Source organism: Opisthocomus hoazin, chromosome 16 (assembly GCF_030867145.1).
Source record: "Opisthocomus hoazin isolate bOpiHoa1 chromosome 16, bOpiHoa1.hap1, whole genome shotgun sequence".
Classification (NCBI taxonomy): Eukaryota; Metazoa; Chordata; class Aves; order Opisthocomiformes; family Opisthocomidae; genus Opisthocomus; species Opisthocomus hoazin.
Window position 1 is genome coordinate 11,894,319 of NC_134429.1, and position 23,992 is coordinate 11,918,310.

Below are 23,992 nucleotides of genomic sequence, written 5' to 3' on the forward strand. Positions count from 1 at the left end.
ATAGCTCGCAGGCAGAAAGAGCTAGCCTGGAAAGCTGTTGCTCAGCCTCATCTGCCCATGGCACTGCTCGCACAGAGGCACAGAGACTGGGGCTGCTTGCTTGTCTTGCCTCCTCAGACTTCAAACATATCTTTGGGGGTGCATGACATGCGCCTCCTGCAGCCATGCTCTGAAAATGCGAACGTCTGCAGATAGCTCGCAGGCAGAAAGAGCTAGCCTGGAAAGCTGTTGCTCAGAATCATCTGTCCATGGCACTGCTCGCACAGAGGCACAGAGACGGAAGCTGCTTGCTTGTCTTGACCCCTCAAACTTCAAACATCGCTTTGGGGGTGCATGACGTGCGCATACGGCAGCCCTGCTCTGAAAATGCGAACGTCTGCAGATAGCTCACAGCCAGAAAGTGCTAGCCTGGAAAGCTGTTGCTCAGCCTCATCTGTCCATGGCACTGCTCACACAGAGGAACAGAGACTGGGACTGCTTGCTTGTCTTGCCCACTCAAACTTCAAAAGTATCTTTGGGGGTGCATGACGGGCGACTCCGGCAGCCCAGCTCTGAAAATGCGAACGTCTGCAGATAGCTCGCAGCCAGAAGGAGCTAGCCTGGAAAGCTGTTGCTCAGCCTCATCTGCCCATGGCACTGCTCGCACAGAGGCACAGAGACTGGGGCTGCTTGCTTGTCTTGCACCCTCAAACTTCAAACGTTCCTTTATGGGTGCATGACGGGAGCCTCCGTCAGTGCTGCTCCGAAAATGCGAACGTCTGCAGATAGCTGGCACGCAGAAAAAGCTAGCCTGGAAAGCTGTTGCTCAGCCTCATCTGTCCATAGCACTGATCGCACAGCGGCACAGAGACGAGGGCTGCTTGCTTGTCTTGCCCCCTCCAACTTCAAACGTAGCTTAGGTGGTGCGTGCAGGAGGCCTCCGGCAGGCCTGCTCTGAAAATGCGAACGTCTGCAGATAGCTCGCAGGCAGAAAAATCTAGCCTGGAAAGCTGTTGCTCAGCCTCATCTGCCCATGGCACTGCTAGCACAGAGGCACAGAGACGGGGGCTGCTTGCTTGTCTTGCCCCCTCAAAATTCAAACATCGCTTTGGGGGTGCATGACGGGCGACTCCGGCAGGCCTGCTCTGAAAATGCGAACGTCTGCAGATAGGTCACAGCCAGAAAGTGCTAGCCTGGAAAGCTCTTGCCCAGCCTCATCTGCCCATGGCACTGCTCGCACAGAGGCACAGAGACTGGGGCTGCTTGCTTGTCTTGCCCCCTCAAAATTCAAACGTAGCTTAGGTGGTCCTTGCCGGGCGCCTCCGGCAGGCATGCTCTGAAAATGCGAACGTCTGCAAATAGGTAGCAGCCAGAAAGATCTAGCCTGGAAAGCCGTTGCGTGGCCTCATCTGCCCATGGCACTGCTCGCACAGAGGCACAGAGACTGGGGCTGCTTGCTTGTCTTGCCCCCTTTAACTTCAAACGTAGCTTAGGTGGTGCGTGCAGGAGGCCTCCGGCAGGCCTGCTCTAAAAATGCGAACGTCTGCAGATAGCTCGCAGGCAGAAAGAGCTACCCTGGAAAGCTGTTACACATCTGCCCAAGGCACTGCTCACACAGAGGGACATAGACTGGGGCTGCTTGCTTGTCTTGCCACCTCAAACTTCAAACGTAGCTTTGGGGGTCCGTGCAGGGGGCCACCGGCAGCCCTGCTCTGAAAATGCGAACGTCTGCAGATAGCTCGCAGGCAGAAAGAGCTAGCCTGGAAAGCTGTTGCTCACCTCATCTGCCCCTGGCACTGCTCGCACAGAGGCACAGAGACTGGGGCTGCTTGCTTGTCTTGCCTCCTCAAACTTCAAACATATCTTTGGGGGTGCATGACATGCGCCTCCTGCAGCCATGCTCTGAAAATGCGAATGTCTGCAGATAGCTCGCAGGCAGAAAGAGCTAGCCTGGAAAGCTGTTGCTCAGCCTCATCTGCCCATGGCACTGCTCGCACAGAGGCACAGAGACTGGGGCTGCTTACTTGTCTTGCCCCCTCAAACTTCAAACGTTCCTTTATGGGTGCATGACGGGAGCCTCCGTCAGTGCTGCTCCGAAAATGCGAACGTCTGCAGATAGCTGGCACGCAGAAAAAGCTAGCCTGGAAAGCTGTTGCTCAGCCTCATCTGTCCATGGCACTGATCGCACAGCGGCACAGAGACGAGGGCTGCTTGCTTGTCTTGCCCCCTCAAAATTCAAACGTAGCTTAGGTGGTGCGTGCAGGAGGCCTCCGGCAGGCCTGCTCTGAAAATGCGAACGTCTGCAGATAGCTCGCAGGCAGAAAAAGCTAGCCTGGAAAGCTGTTGCTCAGCCTCATCTGCCCATGGCACTGCTCGCACAGAGGCACAGAGACGGAAGCTGCTTGCTTGTCTTGCCCCCTCAAACTTCAAACATCGCTTTGGGGTGCATGACGTGCGCCTCCGGCAACCCTGCTCTGAAAATGCGAACGTCTGCAGATAGCTCGCAGCCAGAAAGTGCTAGCCTGGAAAGCTGTTGCTCAGCCTCATCTGTCCATGGCACTGCTCGCACAGAGGCACAGAGACTGGGGCTGCTTGCTTGTCTTGCCCCCTCAAACTTCAAACGTATCTTAGGTTGTAGGTGCCAGGGGCCTCCGGCAGCCCTGCTCTGACAGTGCGAACGTCTGCAGATAGCTCGCAGGCAGAAAGAGCTAGCCTGGAAAGCTGTTGCTCAGCCTCATCTGCCCATGGCACTGCTCACACAGAGGCACAGAGACTGGGGCTGCTTGCTTGTCTTACCCCCTCAAACTTTAAACATAGCTTTAGGGGGTGCATGACGTGCGCCTCCTGCAGCCATGCTCTGAAAATGCGAACGTCTGCAGATAGCTCGCAGCCAGAAGGAGCTAGCCTGGAAAGCTGTTGCTCAGCCTCATCTGCCCATGGCACTGCTCGCAGAGAGGCACAGAGACTGGGGCTGCTTGCTTGTCTTGCCCCCTCAAACTTCATACGTTCCTTTATGGGTGCATGACGGGAGCCTCCGTCAGTGCTGCTCCGAAAATGCGAACGTCTGCAGATAGCTCGCAGGCAGAAAGAGCTAGCCTGGAAAGCTGTTGCTCAGCCTCATCTGCCCATGGCACTGCTCGCACAGAGGCACAGAGACTGGGGCTGCTTGCTTGTCTTGCCCCCTCAAACTTCAAACATATCTTTGGGGGTGCATGACGGGCGACTCCGGCAGCCCTGCTCTGAAAATGCGAACGTCTGCAGATAGCTCGCAGGCAGAAAGAGCTAGCCTGGAAAGCTGTTGCTCAGCCTCATCTGCCCATGGCACTGCTCGCACAGAGGCACAGAGACTGGGGCTGCTTGCTTGTCTTGCCCCCTCCATCTTCAAACGTAGCTTAGGTGGTGCGTGCAGGGGGCCTCCGACAGGCCTGCTCTGAAAATGCCAACGTCTGCAGATAGCTCGCAGCCAGAAAGAGCTAGCCTGGAAAGCTGTTGCTCAGCCTCATCTGCCCATGGCACTGCTCGCACAGAGGCACAGAGACTGGGGCTGCTTGCTTGTCTTGCCCAATCAAACTTCAAACGTATCTTTGGGAGTGCATGACGGGCACCTCCAGTAGCCCTGCTCTGACAATGCGAACGTCTGCAGAGAGCTCGCAGCCAGAAGGAACTAGCCTGGAAAGCTGTTGCTCAGCCTCATCTGCCCAAGGCACTGCTCGCACAGAGGCACAGAGACTGGGGCTGCTTGCTTGTCTTGCCCCCTCAAAATTCAAACGTAGTTTAGGTGGTCCGTGCCGGGCGCCTTCGGCAGGCATGCTCTGAAAATGCGAACGTCTGCAGATAGCTAGCAGCCAGAAAGATCTAGCCTGGAAAGCTGTTGCTCAGCCTCATCTGCCCATGGCACTGCTCGCACAGAGGCACAGAGACTGGGGCTGCTTGCTTGTCTTGCCCCCTCAAACTTCAAACGTATCTTTGGGGGTGCATGAGGGGCACCTCCGGCAGCCCTGCTCTGACAATGCGAACGTCTGCAGATAGCTTGCAGGCAGAAAGAGCTAGCCTGGAAAGCTGATGCTCAGCCTCATCTGCACATGGCACTGCTCGCACAGCGGCACAGAGACGAGGGCTGCTTGCTTGTCTTGCCCCCTCAAAATTCAAACGTAGCTTAGGTGGTGCGTGCAGGAGGCCTCCGGCAGGCCTGCTCTGAAAATGCGAACGTCTGCAGATAGCTCGCAGGCAGAAAAAGCTAGCCTGGAAAGCTGTTGCTCAGCCTCATCTGCCCATGGCACTGCTCGCACAGAGGCACAGAGACGGAAGCTGCTTGCTTGTCTTGCCCCCTCAAACTTCAAACATCGCTTTGGGGGTGCATGACGTGCGCCTCCGGCAGCCCTGCTCTAAAAATGCGAACGTCTGCAGATAGCTCACAGCCAGAAAGTGCTAGCCTGGAAAGCTGTTGCTCAGCCTCATCTGCCCATGGCACTGCTCGCACAGAGGAACAGAGACTGGGACTGCTTGCTTGTCTTGCCCACTCAAACTTCAAAAGTATCTTTGGGGGTGCATGACGGGCGACTCCGGCAGCCCTGCTCTGAAAATGCGAACGTCTGCAGATAGCTCGCAGCCAGAAAGTGCTAGCCTGGAAACCTGTTGCTCAGCCTCATCTGCCCATGGCACTGCTCGCACAGAGGCACAGAGACTGGGACTGCTTGCTTGTCTTGCACCCTTAAACTTCAGCGATATCATTGGGGGTGCATGACGGGCGCATCCGGGAACCCTGCTCTAAAAATGCGAACGTCTGCAGATAGATCTCAGCCAGAAAGAGCTAGCCTGGAAAGCTGATGCTCAGCCTCATCTGCCCATGGCACTGCTCGCACAGAGGCACAGAGACTGGGGCTGCTTGCTTGTCTTGCCCCCTCCATCTTCAAACGTAGCTTAGGTGGTGAGTGCAGGGGGCCTCCGGCAGGCCTGCTCTGAAAATGCGAACGTCTGCAGATAGCTCGCAGGCAGAAAGAGCTAGCCTGGAAAGCTGTTGCTCAGCCTCATCTGCCCATGGCACTGCTCGCACAGAGGCACAGAGACTGGGGCTGCTTGCTTGTCTTGCCCAATCAAACTTCAAACGTATCTTTGGGGTTCCGTGCCGGGCGCCTTCGGCAGCCCTGCTCTGAAAATGCGCACCTCTGTTGATAGCTCGGAGCCAAAAAGAGCTAGCCTGGAAAGCTGTTGCTCAGCCTCATCTGCCCATGGCACTGCTCGCACAGAGGCACAGAGACTGGGGCTGCTTGCTTGTCTTGCCCAATCAAACTTCAAACGTATCTTTGGGGTTCCGTGCCGGGCGCCTTCGGCAGCCCTGCTCTGAAAATGCGCACGTCTGCAGATAGCTCGCAGTCAGAAAGAGCTAGCCTGGAAAGCTGTTGCTCAGCCTCATCTGCCCATGGCACTGCTCACACAGAGGCACAGAGACTGGGGCTGCTTGCTTGTCTTGCCCCCTCAAACTTCAAACATCGCTTTGGGGGTGCATGACGTGCACCTCCGGCAGCCCTGCTCTGAAAATGCAAACGTCTGCAGATAGCTCACAGCCAGAAAGTGCTAGCCTGGAAAGCTGTTGCCCGGCCTCATCTGCCCATGGCACTGCTCACACAGAGGCACAGAGACTGGGACTGCTTGCTTGTCTTGCACCCTTAAACTTCAGCGATATCTTTGGGGGTGCATGACGGGCGCCTCCGGAAACCCTGCTCTGAAAATGCGAACGTCTGCAGATAGCTTGCAGGCAGAAAGAGCTAGCCTGGAAAGCTGATGCTCAGCCTCATCTGCACATGGCACTGCTCACACAGCGGCACAGAGACGAGGGCTGCTTGCTTGTCTTGCCCCCTCAAAATTCAAACGTAGCTTAGGTGGTGCGTGCAGGAGGCCTCCGGCAGGCCTGCTCTGAAAATGCGAACGTCTGCAGATAGCTCGCAGGCAGAAAAAGCTAGCCTGGAAAGCTGTTGCTCAGCCTCATCTGCCCATGGCACTGCTCGCACAGAGGCACAGAGACGGAAGCTTCTTGCTTGTCTTGCCCCCTCAAACTTCAAACATCGCTTTGGGGGTGCATGACGTGCGCCTCCGGCAGCCCTGCTCTGAAAATGCGAACGTCTGCAGATAGCTCACAGCCAGAAAGTGCTAGCCTGGAAAGCTGTTGCTCAGCCTCATCTGCCCATGGCACTGCTCGCACAGAGGCACAGAGACTGGGACTGCTTGCTTGTCTTGCACCCTTAAACTTCAGCGATATCATTGGGGGTGCATGACGGGTGCATCCGGGAACCCTGCTCTAAAAATGCGAACGTCTGCAGATAGCTTGCAGGCAGAAAGAGCTAGCCTGGAAAGCTGATGCTCAGCCTCATCTGCCCATGGCACTGCTCGCACAGAGGCACAGAGACTGGGGCTGCTTGCTTGTCTTGCCCCCTCCATCTTCAAACGTAGCTTAGGTGGTGCGTGCAGGGGGCCTCCGGCAGGCCTGCTCTGAAAATGCGAACGTCTGCAGATAGCTCGCAGCCAGAAAGAGCTAGCCTGGAAAGCTGTTGCTCAGCCTCATCTGCCCATGGCACTGCTCACACAGAGGCACAGAGACTGGGGCTGCTTGCTTGTCTTGCACCCTCAAACTTTAAACATAGCTTTTGGAGTGCATGACGTGCGCCTCCGACAGCCCTGCTCTGAAAATGCGAACGTCTGCAGATACCTCACAGCCAGAAAGTGCTAGCCTGGAAAGCTGTTGCCGAGCCTCATCTGCCCATGGCACTGCTCGCACAGAGGCACAGAGACTGGGGCTGCTTGCTTGTCTTGCCCCCTCAAAATTCAAACGTAGCTTAGTGGTCCGTGCCGGGCGCCTCCGGCAGTCCTGCTCTGAAAATGCGAACGTCTGCAGATAGCTCGCAGGCAGAAAGAGCTAGCCTGGAAAGCTGTTGCTCAGCCTCATCTGCCCATGGCACTGCTCGCACAGAGGCACAGAGACTGGGGCTGCTTGCTTGTCTTGCACCCTTAAACTTCAGCGATATCATTGGGGGTGCATGACGGGCGCATCCGGGAACCCTGCTCTAAAAATGCGAACGTCTGCAGATAGCTCGCAGCCAGAAAGTGCTAGCCTGGAAAACTGTTGCTCAGCCTCATCTGCCCATGGCACTGCTCGCACAGAGGCACAGAGACTGGAGCTGCTTGCTTGTCCTGCCCAATCAAACTTCAAACGTATCTTTGGGGGTGCATGACGGGCACCTCCGGTAGCCCTGCTCTGACAATGCGAACGTCTGCAGAGAGCTCGCAGCCAGAAGGAACTAGCCTGGAAAGATGTTGCTCAGCCTCATCTGCCCATGGCACTGCTCACACAGAGGCACAGAGACTGGGGCTGCTTGCTTGTCTTGCCCCCTCAAAATTCAAACGTAGCTTAGGTGGTCCGTGCCGGGCGCCTCCGGCAGGCATGCTCTGAAAATGCGAACGTCTGCAGATAACAAGCAGCCAGAAAGATCTAGCCTAGAAAGCTGTTGCTCAGCCTCGTCTGCCCATGGCACTGCTCGCACAGAGGCACAGAGACTGGGACTGCTTGCTTCTCTTGCCCCCTCAAACTTCAAACGTATCTTTGGGGGTGCATGAGGGGCACCTCCGGCAGCCCTGCTCTGACAATGCGAACGTCTGCAGATAGCTCGCAGCCAGAAGGAGCTAGCCTGGAAAGATGTTGCTCAGCCTCATCTGCCCATGGCACTGCTCGTACAGACGCACAGAGACGGGGGCTGCTTGCTTGTCTTGCCCCCTCAAACTTCAAACATCGCTTTGGGGGTGCATGACGTGCGCCTCCGGCAGCCATGCTCTGAAAATGCGAACGTCTGCAGATAGCTCACAGCCAGAAAGTGCTAGCCTGGAAAGCTGTTGCCCAGCCTCATCTGCCCATGGCACTGCTCTCACAGAGGCACAGAGACTGGGACTGCTTGCTTGTCTTGCACCCTTAAACTTCAGCGATATCTTTGGGGGTGCATGACGGGCGCCTCCGGCAACCCTGCTCTGAAAATGCGAACGTCTGCAGATAGCTTGCAGGCAGAAAGAGCTAGCCTGGAAAGCTGATGCTCAGCCTCATCTGCCCATGGCACTGCTCGCACAGAGGCACAGAGACTGGGGCTGCTTGCTTGTCTTGCCCCCTCAAACTTCAAACATAGCTTTGGGGGTGCATGACGGGCGCCTCCGGCAGCCCTGCTCTGAAAATGCGAACGTCTGCAGATAGCTCACAGCCAGAAAGTGCTAGCCTGGAAAGCTGTTGCTCAGCCTCATCTGCCCATGGCACTGCTCGCACAGAGGAACAGAGACTAAGACTGCTTGCTTGTCTTGCCCACTCAAAATTCAAAAGTATCTTTGGCGGTGCATGACGGGCGACTCCGGCAGCCCTGCTCTGAAAATGCGAACGTCTGCAGATAGCTCGCAGCCAGAAAATGCTAGCCTGGAAACCTGTTGCTCAGCCTCATCTGCCCATGGCACTGCTCGCACAGGGGCACAGAGACTGGGGCTGCTTGCTTGTCTTGCCCCCTCAAACTTCAAACGTCGCTTTGGGGGTGCATGACGCGCGACTCCGGCAGCCCTGCTCTGAAAATGCGAACGTCTGCAGATAGCTCACAGCCAGAAAGTGCTAGCCTGGAAAGCTGTTGCCCAGCCTCATCTGCCCATGGCACTGCTCGCACAGAGGCACAGAGACTGGGGATGGTTGCTTGTCTTGCCCCCTCAAAATTCAAACGTAGCTTAGGTGCTCCTTGCCGGGCGCCTCCGGCAGGCATGCTCTGAAAATGCGAACGTCTGCAGATAGCTCGCAGCCAGAAAGATCTAGCCTGGAAAGCCGTTGCTTGGCCTCATCTGCCCATGGAACTGCTCGCACAGAGGCACAGAGACTGGGGCTGCTTGCTTGTCTTGCCCCCTTCAACTTCAAACGTAACTTAGGTGGTGCGTGCAGGAGGCCTCCGGCAGGCCTGCTCTGAAAATGCGAACGTCTGCAGATAGCTCGCAGCCAGAAAGAGCTAGCCTGGAAAGCTGTTACACATCTGCCCAAGGCACTGCTCACACAGAGGCACAGAGACTGGGGCTGCTTGCTTGTCTTGCCACCTCAAACTTCAAACGTAGCTTAGGTGGTGCGTGCAGGGGGCCTCCGGCAGGCCTGCTCTGAAAATGCCAACGTCTGCAGATAGCTCGCAGGCAGAAAGAGCTAGCCTGGAAAGCTGTTGCTCAGGCTCATCTGCCCATGGCACTGCTCGCACAGAGGCACAGAGACTGGGGCTGCTTGCTTGTCTTGCCCCCTCAAACTTCAAACGTATCTTTGGGGGTGCATGACGGCACCTCCGGCAGCCCTGCTCTGAAAATGCGAACGTCTGCAGAGAGCTCGCAGCCAGAAGGAACTAGCCTGGAAAGATGTTGCTCAGCCTCATCTACCCATGGCACTGCTCGCACAGAGGCACAGAGACTGGGGCTGCTTGCTTGTCTTGCCCAATCAAACTTCAAACGTATCTTTGGGGGTGCATGACGGGCGACGCCGGCAGCCCTGCTCCCAAAATGCGAACGTCTGCAGATAGCTCGCAGGCAGAAAGAGCTAGCCTGGAAAGCTGTTGCTCAGCCTCATCTGCCCATGGCACTGCTCACACAGAGGCACAGAGACTGGGGCTGCTTGCTTGTCTTGCCACCTCAAAATTCAAACGTAGCTTAGGTGGTCCGTGCCGGACGCCTCCGGCAGGCATGCTCTGAAAATGCGAACGTCTGCAGATAGCTCGCAGTCAGAAAGAGCTAGCCTGGAAAGATCTTGCTCTAGCCTCATCTGCCCATGGCACTGCTCGCACAGAGGCACAGAGACGGGGGCTGCTTGCTTGTCTTGCCCCCTCAAACTTCAAACATCGCTTTGGGGGTGCATGACGTGCGCCTCCTGCAGCCATGCTCTGAAAATGCGAACGTCTGCAGATAGCTCGCAGGCGGAAAGAGCTACCCTGGAAACCTGTTCCTCAGCCTCATCTGCCCATGGCACTGCTCGCACAGAGGCACAGAGACTGGGGCTGCTTGCTTTTCTTGCACCCTCAAACTTCAAACGTTCCTTTATGGGTGCATGACGGGAGCCTCCGTCAGTGCTGCTCCGAAAATGCGAACGTCTGCAGATAGCTGGCACGCAGAAAGAGCTAGCCTGGAAAGCTGTTGCTCAGCCTCATCTGCCCATGGCACTGCTCGTACAGACGCACAGAGACGGGGGCTGCTTGCTTGTCTTGCCCCCTCAAACTTCAAACATCGCTTTGGGGGTGCATGAGGTGCGCCTCCGGCAGGCCTGCTCTGAAAATGCCAACGTCTGCAGATAGCTCACAGCCAGAAAGTGCTAGCCTGGAAAGCTGTTGCCCAGCCTCATCTGCCCATGGCACTGCTCGCACAGAGGCACAGAGACTGGGACTGCTTGCTTGTCTTGCACCCTTAAACTTCAGCGATATCTTTGGGGGTGCATGACGGGCGCCTCCGGCAACCCTGCTCTGAAAATGCGAACGTCTGCAGATAGCTTGCAGGCAGAAAGAGCTAGCCTGGAAAGCTGATGCTCAGCCTCATCTGCCCATGGCACTGCTCGCACAGAGGCACAGAGACTGGGGCTGCTTGCTTGTCTTGCCCCCTCAAACTTCAAACATAGCTTTGGGGGTGCATGACGGGCGCCTCCGGCAGCCCTGCTCTGAAAATGCGAACGTCTGCAGATAGCTCACAGCCAGAAAGTGCTAGCCTGGAAAGCTGTTGCTCAGCCTCATCTGCCCATGGCACTGCTCGCACAGAGGAACAGAGACTGGGACTGCTTGCTTGTCTTGCCCACTCAAACTTCAAAAGTATCTTTGGCGGTGCATGACGGGCGACTCCGGCAGCCCTGCTCTGAAAATGCGAACGTCTGCAGATAGCTCGCAGCCAGAAAGTGCTAGCCTGGAAACCTGTTGCTCAGCCTCATCTGCCCATGGCACTGCTCGCACAGAGGCACAGAGACTGGGACTGCTTGCTTGTCGTGCACCCTTAAACTTCAGCGATATCATTGGGGGTGCATGACGGGCGCATCCGGGAACCCTGCTCTAAAAATGCGAACGTCTGCAGATAGCTTGCAGGCAGAAAGAGCTAGCCTGGAAAGCTGATGCTCAGCCTCATCTGCCCATGGCACTGCTCGCACAGAGGCACAGAGACTGGGGCTGCTTGCTTGTCTTGCCCAATCAAACTTCAAACGTAGCTTAGTTGGTGCGTGCAGGGGGCCTCCGTCAGGCCTGCTCTGAAAATGCCAATGTGTGCAGATAGCTCGCAGCCAGAAAGAGCTAGCCTGGAAAGCTGTTGCTCAGCCTCATCTGCCCATGGCACTGCTCGCACAGAGGCACAGAGACTGGGGCTGCTTGCTTGTCTTGCCCAATCAAACTTCAAACGTATCTTTGGGGGTGCATGACGGGCACTTCCGGCAGGCCTGCTCTGACAATGCGAACGTCTGCAGAGAGCTCGCAGCCAGAAAGATCTAGCCTGGAAAGCTGTTTCTTGGCCTCATCTGCCCATGGCACTGCTAGCACAGAGGCACAGAGACTGGGGCTGCTTGCTTGTCTTGCCCCCTTCAACTTCAAACGTAGCTTAGGTGGTGCGTGCAGGAGGCCTCCGGCAGGCCTGCTCTGAAAATGCGAACGTCTGCAAAGAGCTCGCAACCAGAAAGAGCTAGCCTGGAAAGCTGTTACACATCTGCCCAAGGCACTGCTAGCACAGAGGCACAGAGACTGGGGCTGCTTGCTTGTCTTGCCCCCTCCATCTTCAAACGTAGCTTTGGGGGTCCGTGCAGGGGGCCACCGGCAGCCCTGCTCTGAAAATGCGAACGTCGGCAGATAGCTCGCAGGCAGAAAGAGCTAGCCTGGAAAGCTGTTGCCCAGCCTCATCTGCCCATGGCACTGCTTGCACAGAGGCACAGAGACTGGGGCTGCTTGCTTGTCTTGCCCCCTCAAAATTCAAACGTAGCTTAGTGGTCCGTGTCGGGCGCCTCCGGCACGCCTGCTCTGAAAATGCGAACGTCTGCAGATACCTCGCAGGCAGAAAGAGCTAGCCTAGAAAGCTGATGCTCAGCCTCATCTGCCCATGGCACTGCTCGCACAGAGGCACAGAGACTGCGACTGCTTGCTTGTCTTGCCTCCTCAAACTTCAAACATATCTTTGGGGGTGCATGACGTGCGCCTCCTGCAGCCATGCTCTGAAAATGCGAACGTCTGCAGATAGCTCGCAGCCAGAAAGTGCTAGCCTGGAAAGCTGTTGCTCAGCCTCATCTGCCCATGGCACTGCTCGCACAGAGGCACAGAGACTGGGGCTGCTTACTTGTCTTGCCCCCTCAAACTTCAAAAGTTCCTTTATGGGTGCATGACCGGAGCCTCCGTCAGTGCTGCTCCGAAAATGCGAACGTCTGCAGATAGCTGGCACGCAGAAAGAGCTAGCCTGGAAAGCTGTTGCTCAGCCTCATCTGTCCATGGCACTGCTCGCACAGAGGCACAGAGACTGGGGCTGCTTTCTTGTCTTGCCCCCTCAAACTTCAGCGATATCATTGGGGGTGCATGACGGACGCATCCGGGAACCCTGCTCTAAAAATGCGAACGTCTGCAGATAGCTTGCAGGCAGAAAGAGCTAGCCTGGAAAGCTGATGCTCAGCCTCATCTGCCCATGGCACTGCTCGCACAGAGGCACAGAGACTGGGGCTGCTTGCTTGTCTTGCCCCCTCCATCTTCAAACGTAGCTTAGGTGGTGCGTGCAGGGGGCCTCCGGCAGGCCTGCTCTGAAAATGTCAACGTCTGCGGATAGCTCGCAGGCAGAAAAACCTAGCCTGGAAAGCTGTTGCTCAGCCTCATCTGTCCATGGCACTGCTCGCACAGCGGCACAGAGACTGGGGCTGCTTGCTTGTCTTGCCCAATCAAACTTCAAACGTAGCTTTGGGGGTGCATGACGGGCACCTCCGGCAGGCCTGCTCTGACAATGCGAACGTCTGCAGAGAGCTCGCAGCCAGAAGGAACTAGCCTGGAAAGATATTGCTCAGCCTCATCTGCCCATGGCACTGCTCGCACAGAGGCACAGAGACTGGGGCTGCTTGTTTGTCTTGCCCCCTCAAACTTCAAACATCGCTTTGGGGGTGCATGACGCGCGCCTCCGGCAGCCCTGCTCTGAAAATGCGAACGTCTGCAGATAGCTCACAGCCAGAAAGTGCTAGCCTGGAAAGCTGTTGCCCAGCCTCATCTGCCCATGGCACTGCTCGCACAGAGGCACAGAGACTGGGGCTGGTTGCTTGTCTTGCCCCCTGAAAATTCAAACGTAGCTTAGGTGGTCCTTGCCGGGCGCCTCCGGCAGGCATGCTCTGAAAATGCGAACGTCTGCAGATAGCTCGCAGCCAGAAAGATCTAGCCTGGAAAGCCGTTGCTTGGCCTCATCTGCCCATGGCACTGCTCGCACAGAGGCACAGAGACTGGGGCTGCTTGCTTGTCTTGCCCCCTTCAACTTCAAACGTAACTTAGGTGGTGCGTGCAGGAGGCCTCCGGCAGGCCTGCTCTGAAAATGCGAACGTCTGCAGATAGCTCGCAGGCAGAAAGAGCTAGCCTGGAAAGCTGTTACACATCTGCCCAAGGCACTGCTCGCACAGAGGCACAGAGACTGGGGCTGCTTGCTTGTCTTGCCACCTCAAACTTCAAACGTAGCTTTGGGGGTCCGTGCAGGGGGCCACAGGCAGCCCTGCTCTGAAAATGCGAACGTCTGCAGATAGCTCGCAGCCAGAAAGAGCTAGCCTGGAAAGCTGTTGCTCAGCCTCATCTGTCCATGGCACTGCTCGCACAGAGACACAGACACTAAGGCTGCTTGCTTGTCTTGCCCCCTCCATCTTCAAACGTAGCTTAGGTGGTGCGTGCAGGGGGCCTCCGGCAGGCCTGCTCTGAAAATGCGAACGTCTGCAGATAGCTCGCAGCCAGAAAGAGCTAGCCTGGAAAGCTGTTGCTCAGCCTCATCTGCCCATGGCACTGCTCGCACAGCGGCACAGAGACTGGGGCTGCTTGCTTGTCTTGCCCCCTCAAACTTCAAACGTATCTTTGGGGGTGCATGACGGGCACCTCCGGCAGCCATGCTCTGAAAATGCGAACGTCTGCAGAGAGCTCGCAGCCAGAAGGAACTAGCCTGGAAAGATGTTGCTCAGCCTCATCTGCCCATGGCACTGCTCGCACAGAGGCACAGAGACTGGGGCTGCTTGCTTGTCTTGCCCAATCAAACTTCAAACGTATCTTTGGGGGTGCATGACGGGCGACGCCGGCAGCCCTGCTCCCAAAATGCGAACGTCTGCAGAGAGCTCGCAGCCAGAAAGAGCTAGCCTGGAAAGCTGATGCTCAGCCTCATCTGCCCATGGCACTGCTCACACAGAGGCACAGAGACTGGGGCTGCTTGCTTGTCTTGCCCCCTCAAAATTCAAACGTAGCTTAGGTGGTCCGTGCCGGACGCCTTCGGCAGGCATGCTCTGAAAATGCGAACGTCTGCAGATAGCTAGCAGCCAGAAAGATCTAGCCTGGAAAGCTGTTTCTTGGCCTCATCTGCACATGGCACTGCTCGCACAGAGGCACAGAGACTGGGGCTGCTTGCTTGTCTTGCCCCCTCAAACTTCAATCGTATCTCTGGGGGTCCGTGCCGGGCGCCTCCGGCAGCGCTGCTCTGAAAATGCGCACGTCTGTTGATAGCTCGGAGCTACAAAGAGCTAGCCTGGAAAGCTGTTACCCATCTGCCCATGGCACTGCTCGCACAGAGGCACAGAGACTGGGGCTGCTTGCTTGTCTTGCCACCTCAAACTTCAAACGTATCTTTGGGGGTGCATGACGGGCACCTCCAGCAGCCCTGCTCTGAAAATGCGAACGTCTGCAGATAGCTCACAGCCAGAAAGAGCTAGCCTGGAAAGATGCTGCTCTAGCCTCGTCTGCCCATGGCACTGCTCGCACAGAGGCACAGAGACGGGGGCTGCTTGCTTGTCTTGCCCCCTCAAACTTCAAACATCGCTTTGGGGGTGCATGACGTGCGCCTCCTGCAGCCCTGCTCTGAAAATGCGAACGTCTGCAGATAGCTCGCAGCCAGAAAGTGCTAGCCTGGAAACCTGTTGCTCAGCCTCATCTGCCCATGGCACTGCTCGCACAGAGGCACAGAGACTGGGACTGCTTGCTTGTCGTGCACCCTTAAACTTCAGCGATATCATTGGGGGTGCATGACGGGCGCATCCGGGAACCCTGCTCTAAAAATGCGAACGTCTGCAGATAGCTTGCAGGCAGAAAGAGCTAGCCTGGAAAGCTGATGCTCAGCCTCATCTGCCCATGGCACTGCTCGCACAGAGGCACAGAGACTGGGGCTGCTTGCTTGTCTTGCCCCCTCCATCTTCAAACGTAGCTTAGGTGGTGCGTGCAGGGGGCCTCCGGCAGGCCTGCTCTGAAAATGCCGACGTCTGCAGATAGCTTGCAGCCAGAAAGAGCTAGCCTGGAAAGATGTTGCTCAGCCTCATCTGCCCATGGCACTGCTCACACAGAGGCACAGAGACTGGGGCTGCTTGCTCGTCTTGCCCCCTCAAAATTCAAACGTAGCTTAGGTGGTCCGTGCCGGGCGTCTCCGGCAGGCATGCTCTGAAAATGCGAACGTCTGCAGATAGCTCACAGCCAGAAAGATCTAGCCTGGAAAGCTGTTTCTTGGCCTCATCTGCAATAGGCACTGCTCGCACAGAGGCACAGAGACTGGGGCTGCTTGCTTGTCTTGCCCACTCAAATTTCAAAAGTATCTTTGGGGGTGCATGACGGGCGCCTCCGGCAGCCCTGCTCTGAAAATGCGAACGTCTGCAGATAGCTCGCAGCCAGAAAGTGCTAGCCTGGAAACCTGTTGCTCAGCCTCATCTGCCCATGGCACTGCTCGCACAGAGGCACAGAGACTGGGACTGCTTGCTTGTCGTGCACCCTTAAACTTCAGCGATATCATTGGGGGTGCATGACGGGCGCATCCGGGAACCCTGCTCTAAAAATGCGAACGTCTGCAGATAGCTTGCAGGCAGAAAGAGCTAGCCTGGAAAGCTGATGCTCAGCCTCATCTGCCCATGGCACTGCTAGCACAGAGGCACAGAGACTGGGGCTGCTTGCTTGTCTTGCCCAATCAAACTTCAAACGTATCTTTGGGGGTGCATGACGGGCACCTCCGGCAGCCCTGCTCTGACAATGCGAACGTCTGCAGAGAGCTCGCAGCCAGAAGGAACTAGTCTGGAATGATGTTGCTCAGCCTCATCTGCCCATGGCACTGCTCGCACAGAGGCACAGAGACTGGGGCTGCTTGCTTGTCTTGCCCCCTCAAAATTCAAACGTCGCTTAGGTGGTCCGTGCCGGGCGCCTACGGCAGGCATGCTCTGACAATGCGAACGTCTGCAGATAGCTAGCAGCCAAAAAGATCTAGCCTGGAAAGCTGTTTCTTGGCCTCATCTGCACAAGGCACTGCTCGCACAGAGGCACAGAGACTGGGGCTGCTTGCTTGTCTTGCCCCCTCATACTTCAAACGTTACTTTGGGAGGTGCATCACGGGAGCCTCCGGCAGCCCTGCTCCGAAAATGCGACCGTCAGCAGATAGCAGACAGCCAGAAAGAGCTAGCCTGGAAAGCTGTTGCTCAGCCTCGTCTGCCCATGGCACTGCTCGCACAGAGGCACAGAGACCTGGGCTGCTTGCTTGTCTTGCCACCTCAAACTTCAAACGTTCCTTTATGGGTGCATGACGGGAGCCTCTGTCAGTGCTGCTCCGAAAATGCGAACGTCTGCAGATAGCTGGCAGGCAGAAAGAGCTAGCCTGGAAAGCTGTTCCTCAGCCTCATCTGCCCATGGCACTGCTAGCACAGAGGCACAGAGACTGGGGCTGCTTGCTTGTTTTGCCCACTCAAACTTCAAAAGTATCTTTGGGGGTGCATGACGGGCGACTCCGGCAGCCCTGCTCTGAAAATGCGAACGTCTGCAGATAGCTCGCAGGCAGAAAGAGCTAGCCTGGAAAGCTGTTACATATCTGCCCAAGGCACTGCTCACACAGAGGCACAGAGACTGGGGCTGCTTGCTTGTCTTGCCCAATCAAACTTCAAACGTATCTTTGGGGGTGCATGACGGGCGACGCCGGCAGCCCTGCTCCCAAAATGCGAACGTCTGCAGAGAGCTCGCAGCCAGAAAGAGCTAGCCTGGAAAGCTGTTGCTCAGCCTCATCTGCCCATGGCACTGCTCACACAGAGGCACAGAGACTGGGGCTGCTTGCTTGTCTTGCCCCCTCAAAATTCAAACGTAGCTTAGGTGGTCCGTGCCGGACGCCTCCGGCAGGCATGCTCTGAAAATGCGAACGTCTGCAGATAGCTAGCAGCCAGAAAGATCTAGCCTGGAAAGCTGTTTCTTGGCCTCATCTGCACATGGCACTGCTCGCACAGAGGCACAGAGACTGGGGCTGCTTGCTTGTCTTGCCCCCTCAAACTTCAATCGTATCTCTGGGGGTCCGTGCCGGGCGCCTCCGGCAGCGCTGCTCTGAAAATGCGCACGTCTGTTGATAGCTCGGAGCTACAAAGAGCTAGCCTGGAAAGCTGTTACCCATCTGCCCATGGCACTGCTCGCACAGAGGCACAGAGACTGGGGCTGCTTGCTTGTCTTGCCACCTCAAACTTCAAACGTATCTTTGGGGGTGCATGACGGGCACCTCCAGCAGCCCTGCTCTGAAAATGCGAACGTCTGCAGATAGCTCACAGCCAGAAAGAGCTAGCCTGGAAAGATGTTGCTCTAGCCTCATCTGCCCATGGCACTGCTCGCACAGAGGCACAGAGACGGGGGCTGCTTGCTTGTCTTGCCCCCTCAAACTTCAAACATCGCTTTGGGGGTGCATGAGGTGCGCCTCCTGCAGCCATGCTCTGAAAATGCGAACGTCTGCAGATAGCTCGCAGGCAGAAAGAGCTAGCCTGGAAACCTGTTCCTCAGCCTCATTTGCCCATGGCACTGCTCGCACAGAGGCACAGAGACTGGGACTGCTTGCTTGTCTTGCACCCTTAAACTTCAGCGATATCATTGGGGGTGCATGACGGGCGCATCCGGGAACCCTGCTCTAAAAATGCGAACGTCTGCAGATAGCTTGCAGGCAGAAAGAGCTAGCCTGGAAAGCTGATGCTCAGCCTCATCTGCCCATGGCACTGCTCGCACAGAGGCACAGAGACTGGGGCTGCTTGCTTGTCTTGCCCCCTCCATCTTCAAACGTAGCTTAGGTGGTGCGTGCAGGGGGCCTCCAGCAGGCCTGCTCTGAAAATGCCGACGTCTGCAGATAGCTTGCAGCCAGAAAGAGCTAGCCTGGAAAGCTGTTGCTCAGCCTCATCTGCCCATGGCACTGCTAGCACAGAGGCACAGAGACTGGGGCTGCTTGCTTGTCTTGCCCAATCAAACTTCAAACGTATCTTTGGGGGTGCATGACGGGCACCTCCGGCAGCCCTGCTCTGACAATGCGAACGTCTGCAGAGAGCTCGCAGCCAGAAGGAACTAGCCTGGAAAGATGTTGCTCAGCCTCATCTGCCCATGGCACTGCTCACACAGAGGCACAGAGACTGGGGCTGCTTGCTCGTCTTGCCCCCTCAAAATTCAAACGTAGCTTAGGTGGTCCGTGCCGGGCGTCTCCGGCAGGCATGCTCTGAAAATGCGAACGTCTGCAGATAGCTCACAGCCAGAAAGATCTAGCCTGGAAAGCTGTTTCTTGGCCTCATCTGCAATAGGCACTGCTCGCACAGAGGCACAGAGACTGGGGCTGCTTGCTTGTCTTGCCCACTCAAACTTCAAAAGTATCTTTGGGGGTGCATGACGGGCGACTCCGGCAGCCCTGCTCTGAAAATGCGAACGTCTGCAGATAGCTCGCAGCCAGAAAGTGCTAGCCTGGAAACCTGTTGCTCAGCCTCATCTGCCCATGGCACTGCTCACACAGAGGCACAGAGACTGGGACTGCTTGCTTGTCTTGCACCCTTAAACTTCAGCGATATCATTGGGGGTGCATGACGGGCCCATCCGGGAACCCTGCTCTAAAAATGCGAACGTCTGCAGATAGCTTGCAGGCAGAAAGAGCTAGCCTGGAAAGCTGATGCTCAGCCTCATCTGCCCATGGCACTGCTCACACAGAGGCACAGAGACTGGGGCTGCTTGCTTGTCTTGCCCCCTCCATCTTCAAACGTAGCTTAGGTGGTGCGTGCAGGGGGCCTCCGGCAGGCCTGCTCTGAAAATGCGAACGTCTGCAGATAGCTCGCAGCCAGAAAGAGCTAGCCTGGAAAGCTGTTGCTCAGCCTCATCTGCCCATGGCACTGCTAGCACAGAGGCACAGAGACTGGGGCTGCTTGCTTGTCTTGCCCAATCAAACTTCAAACGTATCTTTGGGGGTGCATGACGGGCACCTCCGCCAGCCCTGCTCTGACAATGCGAACGTCTGCAGAGAGCTCGCAGCCAGAAGGAACTAGTCTGGAATGATGTTGCTCAGCCTCATCTGCCCATGGCACTGCTCGCACAGAGGCACAGAGACTGGGGCTGCTTGCTTGTCTTGCCCCCTCAAAATTCAAACGTAGCTTAGGTGGTCCGTGCCGGGCGCCTCCGGCAGGCATGCTCTGAAAATGCGAACGTCTGCAGATAGCTAGCAGCCAAAAAGATCTAGCCTGGAAAGCTGTTTCTTGGCCTCATCTGCACAAGGCACTGCTCGCACAGAGGCACAGAGACTGGGGCTGCTTGCTTGTCTTGCCCCCTCATACTTCAAACGTTCCTTTGGGAGGTGCATCACGGGAGCCTCCGGCAGCCCTGCTCCGAAAATGCGACCGTCAGCAGATAGCAGGCAGCCAGAAAGAGCTAGCCTGGAAAGCTGTTGCTCAGCCTCGTCTGCCCATGGCACTGCTCGCACAGAGGCACAGAGACTGGGGCTGCTTGCTTGTCTTGCCACCTCAAACTTCAAACGTTCCTTTATGGGTGCATGACGGGAGCCTCTGTCAGTGCTGCTCCGAAAATGCGAACGTCTGCAGATAGCTGGCAGGCAGAAAGAGCTAGCCTGGAAAGCTGTTCCTCAGCCTCATCTGCCCATGGCACTGCTAGCACAGAGGCACAGAGACTGGGGCTGCTTGCTTGTCTTGCCCACTCAAACTTCAAAAGTATCTTTGGGGGTGCATGACGGGCGACTCCGGCAGCCCTGCTCTGAAAATGCGAACGTCTGCAGATAGCTCGCAGGCAGAAAGAGCTAGCCTGGAAAGCTGTTACATATCTGCCCAAGGCACTGCTCACACAGAGGCACAGAGACTGGGGCTGCTTGCATGTCTTGCCACCTCAAACTTCAAACATATCTTTGTGGGTGCATGACGTGCTCCTCCGGCAGCCATGCTCTGACAATGCGAACGTCTGCAGATAGCTCGGAGGCAGAAAGAGCTAGCCTGTAAAGCTGTTACACATCTGCCCATGACACTGCTCACACAGAGGCACAGAGACTGGGGCTGCTTGCTTGTCTTGCTACCTCAGACTTCAAACGTAGCTTAGGTGGTCCGTGCCGAGCGCCTCCGGCATCCCTGCTCTGAAAATGCGAACGTCTGCAGATAGCTCGCAGCCAGAAATAGCTAGCCTGGAAATCTGTTGCTCAGCCTCATCTGCACATTGCACTGCTCGCACAGAGGCACAGAGACTGGGGTGCTTGCTTGTCTTGCCACCTCAAACTTCAAAAGTATCTTAGGCGGTCCGTGAAGGGGGCCTCAGGCAGCCCTACTCTGAAAACGCGAACGTCTGCAGAGAGCTCGCAGCCAGAAAGAGCTAGCCTGGAAAGCTGTTGCTCAGCCTCATCTGCCCATGGCACTGCTCGCACAGAGGCACAGAGTCTGGGGCTGTTTGCTTGTCTTGCCCCCTCAAACTTCAAATATATCTTTGGGGGTGCATGACGTGCGCCTCCGGCAGGCATGCTCTGAAAATGCGAACGTCTGCAGATAGCTAGCAGCCAGAAAGATCTAGCCTGGAAAGCTGTTTCTTGGCCTCATCTGCACAAGGCACTGCTCGCACAGAGGCACAGAGACTGGGGCTGCTTGCTTGTCTTGCCACCTCAAACTTCAAACGTATCTTTGGGGGTCCGTGCCGGGCGCCTCCGGCAGCCCTGCTCTGAAAATGCGAACGTCTGTTGATAGCTCGGAGCCAAAAAGAGCTAGTCTGGTAAGCTGTTGCTCAGGCTCATCTGCCCATGGCACTGCTCGCACAGAGGCACAGAGACTGGGGCTGCTTGCTTGTCTTGCCCCCTTCAACTTCAAACGTAGCTTAGGTGGTGCGTGCAGGAGGCCTCCCTCAGGCCTGCTCTGAAAATGCGAACGTCTGCAGATAGCTCGCAGGCAGAAAGAGCTACCCTGGAAAGCTGTTACACATCTGCCCAAGGCACTGCTCACACAGAGGCACAGAGACTGGGGCTGCTTGCTTGTCTTGCCCCCTCCATCTTCAAACGTAGCTTAGGTGGTGCGTGCAGGGGGCCACCGGCAGCCCTGCTCTGAAAATGCGAACGTCTGCAGATAGCTCGCAGGCAGAAAGAGCTAGCCTGGAAAGCTGTTGCTCACCTCATCTGCCCCTGGCACTGCTCGCACAGAGGCACAGAGACTGGGGCTGCTTGCTTGTCTTGCCACCTCAAACTTCAAACGTAGCTTTGGGGGTGCATGACGGGCGCCTCCGGCAGCCCTGCTCTGACAAAGCGAACGTCTGCAGATAGCTCGCAGCCAGAAGGAGCTAGCATGGAAAGATGTTGCTCAGCCTCATCTGCCCATGGCACTGCTCGCACAGAGGCACAGAGACTGGGACTGCTTGCTTGTCTTGCCCCCTCAAACTTCAAACGTGTCTTAGGTTCAAGGTACCAGGGGCCTCCGGCAGGCCTGCTCTGAAAATGCGAACGTCTGCAGATAGCTCGCAGCCAGAAAGAGCTAGCCTGGAAAGCTGTTGCTCAGCCTCATCTGCCCATGGCACTGCTCGCACAGAGGCACAGAGACTGGGGCTGCTTGCTTGTCTTGCCCCCTCAAAATTCAAACGTAGCTTAGGTGGTCCGTGCCGGGCGCCTCCGGCAGGCATGCTCTGAAAATGCGAACGTCTGCAGATAGCTAGCAGCCAGAAAGATCTAGCCTGGAAAGCTGTTTCTTGGCCTCATCTGCACAAGGCACTGCTCGCACAGAGGCACAGAGACTGGGGCTGCTTGCTTGTCTTGCCACCTCAAACTTCAAACGTATCTTTGGGGGTCCGTGCCGGGCGCCTCCGGCAGCCCTGCTCTGAAAATGCGCACGTGTGTTGATAGCTCGGAGCCAAAAAGAGCTAGTCTGGTAAGCTGTTGCTCAGCCTCATCTGCCCATGGCACTGCTCGCACAGAGGCACAGAGACTGGGGCTGCTTGCTTGTCTTGCCCCCTCAAACTTCAAACGTATCTTTGGGGGTGCATGACGGGCACCTCCAGCAGCCCTGCTCTGAAAATGCGAACATCTGCAGATAGCTCGCAGCCAGAAGGAGCTAGCCTGGAAAGCTGTTGCCCAGCCTCATCTGCCCATGGCACTGCTCGCACAGAGGCACAGAGACTGGGGCTGCTTGCTTGTCTTGCCCCCTCAAACTTCAAACGTATCTTTGGGGGTGCATGACGGGTGCCTCCGGCAACCCTGCTCTAAAAATGCGAACGTCTGCAGATAGCTTGCAGGCAGAAAGAGCTAGCCTGGAAAGCTGATGCTCAGCCTCATCTGCACATGGCACTGCTAGCACAGAGGCACAGAGACTCGGGCTGCTTGCTTGTCTTCCCCCTCAAAATTCAAACGTAGCTTTGGGGGTGCATGACGGGCATCTCCGGCAGCCCTGCTCTGACAATGCGAACGTCTGCAGATAGCTCGCAGCCAGAAGGAGCTAGCATGGAAAAATGTTGCTCAGCCTCATCTGCCCATGGCACTGCTCGCACAGAGGCACAGAGACTGGGGCTGCTTGCTTGTCTTGCACCCTCTAACTTCAAACGTTCCTTTATGGGTGCATGACGGGAGCCTCCGTCAGTGCTGCTCCGAAAATGCGAACGTCTGCAGATAGCTGGCACGCAGAAAGAGCTAGCCTGGAAAGCTGTTGCTCAGCCTCATCTGTCCATGGCACTGATCGCACAGAGGAACAGAGACTGGGGCTGCTTGCTTGTCTTGCTCACTCAAACTTCAAAAGTGTCTTTGGGGGTGCATGATGGGCGACTCCGGCAGCCCTGCTCTGAAAATGCGAACGTCTGCAGATAGCTCGCAGCCAGAAAGTGCTAGCCTGGAAACCTGTTGCTCAGCCTCATCTGCCCATGGCACTGCTCGCACAGAGGCACAGAGACGGGCTGCTTGCTTGTCTTGCCCCCTCCAACTTCAAACGTAGCTTAGGTGGTGCGTGCAGGGGGCCTCCGGGAGGCCTGCTCTGAAAATGCGAACGTCTGCAGATAGCTCGCAGCCAGAAAGACCTAGCCTGGAAAGCTGTTGCTCAGCCTCATCTGCCCATGGCACTGCTAGCACAGAGGCACAGAGACTGGGGCTGCTTGCTTGTCTTCCCCTTCAAACTTCAAACGTATCTTTGGGGGTGCATGACGGGCACCTCCGGCAGCCCTGCTCTGAAAATGCGCACGTCTGTAGATAGCTCGGAGCCAAAAAGTGCTAGCCTGGAAAGCTGTTGCTCAGCCTCATCTGCCCATGGCACTGATCGCACAGAGGCACAGAGACGGGCTGCTTGCTTGTCTTGCCACCTCAGACTTCAAACGTAGCTTAGGGGGACCGTACCGAGCGCCTCCGGCAGCCCTGCTCTGAAAATGCGAACGTCTGCAGATAGCTCGCAGGCAGAAAGAGCTAGCCTGGAAAGCTGTTGCTCAGCCTCATCTGCCCATGGCACTGCTCGCACAGAGGCACAGAGACTGGGGCTGCTTGCTTGTCTTGCACCCTTAAACTTCAGCGATATCTTTGGCGGTGCATGACGGGCGCCTCCGGCAACCCTGCTCTAAAAATGCGAACG